Below are 6,241 nucleotides of genomic sequence, written 5' to 3'. Positions count from 1 at the left end.
TTCTTTTGTTTTATAATACTGATCCAATGTTTCCAATATTTTAAATTCAGTGTATGTCTTTTTCTGTACTGCATATTTTTCTCCCAGATCTCACTCCTATTGTCTTATTTCATTTCATGGCTTGTTATCTTTGGGTGCTGATCCTTTCCTTTCAAATCTGTGCCACTTTCCTGAGGCCTGGAATTAATATGCCTTTTTTCAAAGAGGTAAGTTTTTAATTTTGCTAGATGTCAGGGGAAACTGCCATTTTGGGACTACCTAAAATTAAGTTTATGATTTGAGATTCTCTGGCCCATCCAGATTACATATAAACCAAGAAAAAGTCAAATGCTGACAAAACTTCTCAAGAATATTTTGTTCTACTTCCTTCTCATGCTAGAAGCAGGACCAAATATTATTTTCATTGCTTAATTTTTAGAGAGAAAGTTAAGTCATATTTATATTTGCTCATTCCTGGAATTCCAACTTAATGTAAGGGAAGGTATTCTATAATACTCTCACCTCTGGTGAGGCTACTTTTGGGTTTGGTATTTCTTATCCTGCAAAGATGGCACAGCAAAGTCTTAGAGAATGGTATTGGTTGATGCTAGCAGGTATGCTTCAGTACTTTGCCTCAGTTAATATCTTTTCAGACCTACAAATCTGATGATGGGGTTTGTTAATAATAATAATTATTATTATTTTGACAGAGTCTCACTCTGTTGCCCAGGCTGGAATGCAGTGGTATGGTCTCGGCTCATGCAACCTCTGCCTCCTGGGTTCAAGCGATCTTCCTGCTTCAGCCTCTAGAGTAGCTGGGACTACAGGTACTCAACACCACCCTGGGCTAATTTTTGTATTTTTAGTAGAGATGGGGTTTCACCATGTTGCCCAGGCTGGTCTCAAACTCTTGGGCTCAAGTGATCCGCCTGTCTTGGCCTCCCAAAATGTTGGGATTACAGTTGTGAGCCACTGTGTCTGGCTGGGGTTTGTTAAATTCTAATACATTTCAATAACTGACTTTGGAGACTCAGTGTGAAAATATAAGAGGGGAATGAGGGATAAAAGACTACCTATTGCATATAGTATACACTGCTTGGATGGGGAGTACACTACAATATCAGAAATCACCACTAAAGAACTTATTTGTGTAATCAAAACCACCTGTACCCTCAAAACTATTGAAATAAAAATTTAAAAAATTTTAACACATCACAAGAGAGATGATTACGATAACCTCATTTATTATACTACAGTTTTCATTGGTGGCTTACTCTTCCCTCTCTGATCATCCATTTCTTTAATTATTTTCACATATCAACAGATTTTCTGACTTTTCCTCTTGCCTAAAGTTCATAGTTTTACAAAAACAAAACAAAAACAAACTAATGAGATCTGTTGCATAACTCTGATTTTTTTCTTTTCTTTTCATTTTGTCCTAATTTTGTCTCATTATTCCCTTTCTGCTTTTAACAGTTATGTGCATTAATTCTTAGAAGTTTAACAATCACCATTTCCACTATATTATCTTTTCTCCATGAGATGGGTCATGTTTGTGTGGTTCATATTTTTTTACTCAGCAACAATTTATAATTTGTGAGATTTAGGTTTTTTTGAAATACAAAAATTAGTATATGCTTATTGTGGAAAACTAGAGTAATATATAGGAAATAATCCATAATATTTTAACACAACTGCTGTTAATATTTTGTACTATTTATTTTCACCTTACTTTAGTAAGCCACTTATTACAGAGCTGTTAAGCATAAGGTGATATTATTTTTCTCTTCTTTTTTAACATAAGTAAATGCTCACATAGTAATATTGTATCCCCTGGTTTGATGCTGACATTTAATAATCAGTGCATAATATGCCATTATCTGGTAGGCTCAAGTTAAAAGCCAGTGCTTTGAAGATAGTTCATCTGGATTTGACTTCTAAATCATCACTTGTATCCTCTATAATTTTAGGCAGATTTTTCAAGCTGTTTGGAAGTCATTTCCCTCATATATTAAATAAAGATATTAACTGTGGTGCTAGGCTGGGCGTGGTGGCTCAAGCATGTGAATCCCAGCACTTGGCTGAGGCAGGAGGATCACTTGAACTCAGGAATTCAAGGCTAGCTTGGGAAACAGTGAGATTAAGTCTCCATCAAAACTAAAAATAAAAAATAGCCAGGTGTGGAGGTATGTGCTTGCAGTCCCAGCTACTTGGGAGGCTGAGGTGGGAGGATCATTTGAGCTCAGGAGGGAGGTTGAGGCTGTGGTGAGTCAAGATCGTGCCATTGCATTTCAGCCCAAGTGATAGAGTGAGATTCTGTCTCAAAATAATAAAAATACATAAAATAAAGATTGTGATAACTGTCTTAACAGCAATTACCAAAAAGAAGCCTTGAAATCAGTGGCATTAGATAATACATGTAAAACACAGGGATGTATCTGGAACATAGCTGGCATTCTGATATTTGCCGTTTTTAATGTTCAAAAATTTGAATGGGGGTATATGATAATGCTCAGAGTTTTTGGATTTGAAATGTGATATGCATTATTGCTTCCGAAATGTTTAAGTAGAAAACTAATGCAAAAATGAGTTGATGTTCTTCTCTTTTTGGAATTGTATGACTCACCAGATTAAGAAGCTAGGCTGTAGGCATTTTGAGCAGAATTTTGTTGCTTGTGTGGGGAGTGTAGGGGAATGTTTTCTCAGTGCAACATCATTTATTTCTCAGTTTTCCAACATTCGTTCAGCTGATAATCAGGAATTTTCTTTTCTTCACATAATGTTGTACATGGGATCTATAAGAATACTTAGTAATTATATCATCACTCATTCATAGCTCTGCTCTTAATGGAATTCTTTTTCTCCATATGTAGTGCATCTGTAACTATCTCAGTGTATGCCACATGGACAGATTAGATTGCTTCTGAAAACTCCTTTTTCACAGACAGTAAGTATCTACTCTGTGTGTAATCAATGTTGATGTTTTTGTTTGCTGAAGGAACAGCAGAAGTTGGGCAAGGAAGCCTCTCTCACTTGTATAAAGCCCTAGACAATCACAGCTAGAAAGCATCTTAGAAGCCATCTCATTTTTCAGTTGATGAAAGGGAACTTCTGAGATTTTTTTCCCCATCACAGTAGGTGACTGTACCTGGCTAGTTACCTCTATCATTCAAAAGGACCGGTTACCTTTTATCTTGACAATTTTGGTTTGGTTCCTTCATGTGTCTTATTGTGTTATCTCATCAGTGATTCAAAAGACTCCTATAATCTTCCTGGATATTCAATTCTGAATCATAATAACCTTCCCACAGCACTTTCCCCTTTGAAGAATTGTTTAAGTGTTTCTAAATTCTTCCTAGATTTTCTACTACATTTCAGATACTCATTTTGATTTCCATTATTCAAGAAGGCATACAAACAGTTTAAAAAATCCCAAAATGCAAGCCCAGTCATTTTTGAAAATTTTCAATTCTTGAGCATATTTGGTTTAAATCCACCTTGAAATGCCTTTTGGACAGCCACTTCCACTAGTTGTTTTGATAAAGCTTTTTCTGCTTTGTTCACACACAGGCCACAGATGTGAAATTTGGCTGTACCATTTAGAAAGATTTTGGCAGCTTGTAACAGAAGTTGACTACTCAAATTGACTTAAACAAAAGGAAAATATATTACCTCACTAATCAAGAAGTCCAATTGAAGCGTGGCATATTTGGTAAGTAAAGATAAAGCTGTTGGAAAAATACTAAAAAATATAGTGGTTAAACAAAGTAAGAAAGCTCCTTTTTAATGGGCCTTTGAGAGCAGGTAAATGGCTTTGTTCCGGCAGGGTGCAGTGTCTCATGCCTGTAATTTCAGCACTTTGGGAGGCCAAGGCAGGTGGATCACGAGGTCAGGGGTTTGAAATTAGCCTAGCCAACATAGTAAAACCCCATCTCTACTAAAAATATAAAAATTAGATAGGGGTGATAGCACACATCTGTAGTCCCAGCTACTCAGGAGGCTGAGGCGGGAGAATCACTTGAACCCAGGAGGTGGAGGTTGGAGTGAGCTGAGACTGCGCCATTGTACTCCAGCCTGGGTGACAGAGTGAGATTCCATCTCAAAACAAAACCAAAAAAAGTGGTTCTGCTCTATGAAGTCATTCCCCCCAAAAGTCTTTCCATTTTGATACTTCAAGATCCTATGATGGTATCATCATTCTCCTGCTCATTTCTGACTTACTAGCTAAATATATATGTTCCAGCTCATAAGTGAAAGTATCAGGAAGTACAAAATAGGCAATTTCCTTTTAAAGAGGAGGTAATATCAAAGTTGACGATCGTGCCAGTTCTGTTCACATTCTATTTCCAAGGACTCATTCTCAAGGCCATGTCTAGATGAGAAAATCGCTGGCCTAATAAAATGGAAGTGAAATTTATTACTAAACGGAAGAGGGAAGAGTGGATACTAAGAAGGGAGAGAGAACTAGCAGCACCAGCCACAGGCAGCTTTCACTGTATTGATGCAGCATCTCATTTATGTCAACTTCTGCCCTTTGCTACTCTCTTCCATCAGTGATGTGTGATTTTTTTCCCGTATGCAAGTTCTCCTACTGTTTTAGGAAAGCCACCAATGATCCGAGCACTCGGTCTAAAAGTGGGATATTCATGGGGAAAAAAAAAGACTATTCTTTTTTGTGGGATTTTATTTCAGAAATGATTTAACTGTATTAGAAGCCTCTCAGCAGACTTCCTCCCAGGGTTATATGCCTATTGATGGATAAATAAAGAAAACTTGAGCATTATAATTGCTTAGAGCAGTCAGTATAAACTGCTAAGCTGAGACTGGCCCATGGCACCTCTGTTACAGAGGTAAGGAGTCGATACTTAAACAATCCTAAAATTCTACTTTCCAGAAAGAAGGGAAAGGATAGATAAAAGACAATCACTGCTTACTGCACAAGTACAACTTCCTAGTTTAAACTTGTTCCAGGAATCTTATCATCACGTTTTCCACCACAGATAAACAAATGAAAGTCCAGATAGTTTAAAGGACTTGAACAAGTTCATATAGCAAGCTAATGGCTGAACTGTATAACGTCATTTTATCAAAAGCCCCAAACAAATGTGCATATAAGTAAACAGTGCAATCTATGTTTCCACATATGCTTATGTTGATAAAGCAACAGCTATGTAAGTTTGTACACATGAATGAACATAATTTATTGTAACACTTTCTTAAAGAGGCCTTAAAAATAACTGTGTTCAAGTTATAATTTTCCACTTCTGGTCCTGGAAAAAAACTAGTGCTGTTCTCTCTGACTTCTATCAGGTCCAGACATTGAAATAGTATGGTTACTTAAATCAAGTGGTGGTGATTCTGCAACTATTGTGTACCAGCTGTGTAGAGGAAAATGCAAATGGGGAGGGAATGTGAGGGACAAGAATTCCACATAAGGAAAATGAAGGCATAAAGTTACAATGGATGCTGGAGAAAAATGAGAAATGAGGAGAGACATAACAGACAGTAGTACTGAAAATATTTATGAGGTAGATGGGTTTACATTTCTGGTCAGCACAATTTGTAAGGACAGACTGAGCATCAGAATGGATGTCACAGTAGAGGAGTCAGAGTGACCAAGACAAAGCAGAGGAACAAATGTTAAGACAAGAGGGAGAGAAGGAAGGGCACTGGCCTTATGAAATGGGCTGGAGAGTTGGAAACTATATAGTTGGGCCCTACTGGACTCATAGAAGCCTCTCCCAGATTACCCATGCATTAAAGTTCAAGATTCTCTTTGAAGAGGTAGGGAAACCTTTAGGAGCTTTTTAGAAGAGATGAAATTGTTATCATTAGGGAAAGATAATGTGGACGTGTATATAGATGAATAAGAAGTAAAGAGAAGGAAGTCAATTAAAGCAGTTAAGAAAAACTGCAGTCATCAAGGGTAAAGTCTGTTTTGTTTTTAGTAGAAGGTTGAATTACTCCGACAGGCACAGTTGAAAACAGAACACAAAGGTGAACATGTTTAAAAAGTGGTAGCAGCAGGTCACAATACACCTCCAGAGGTCCTCATTTGAAGTGATGTGTAAACATATCTTAGCTCTACAGAAGACAGAGCTCTTGCCACTTCATCAGGTAGCAAATCCCCCATCACTGAATGAGTTCAGAGGTTGGAAGGACACCTGAGAAAGGCAGCTTTATCTTAATATCTGCATTCAATGTGGTCGAGTGGAAAGAAATAATCAATACAATCTTCTTTCATCTCTATCATGCAAATATT

Source organism: Cebus imitator, unplaced genomic scaffold (genome assembly GCF_001604975.1).
Source record: "Cebus imitator isolate Cc_AM_T3 unplaced genomic scaffold, Cebus_imitator-1.0 Scaffold151, whole genome shotgun sequence".
Lineage (NCBI taxonomy): Eukaryota > Metazoa > Chordata > Mammalia > Primates > Cebidae > Cebus > Cebus imitator.
The sequence above is the reverse complement of the archived record's forward strand: the minus strand, read 5'-3'. Positions refer to the sequence as shown.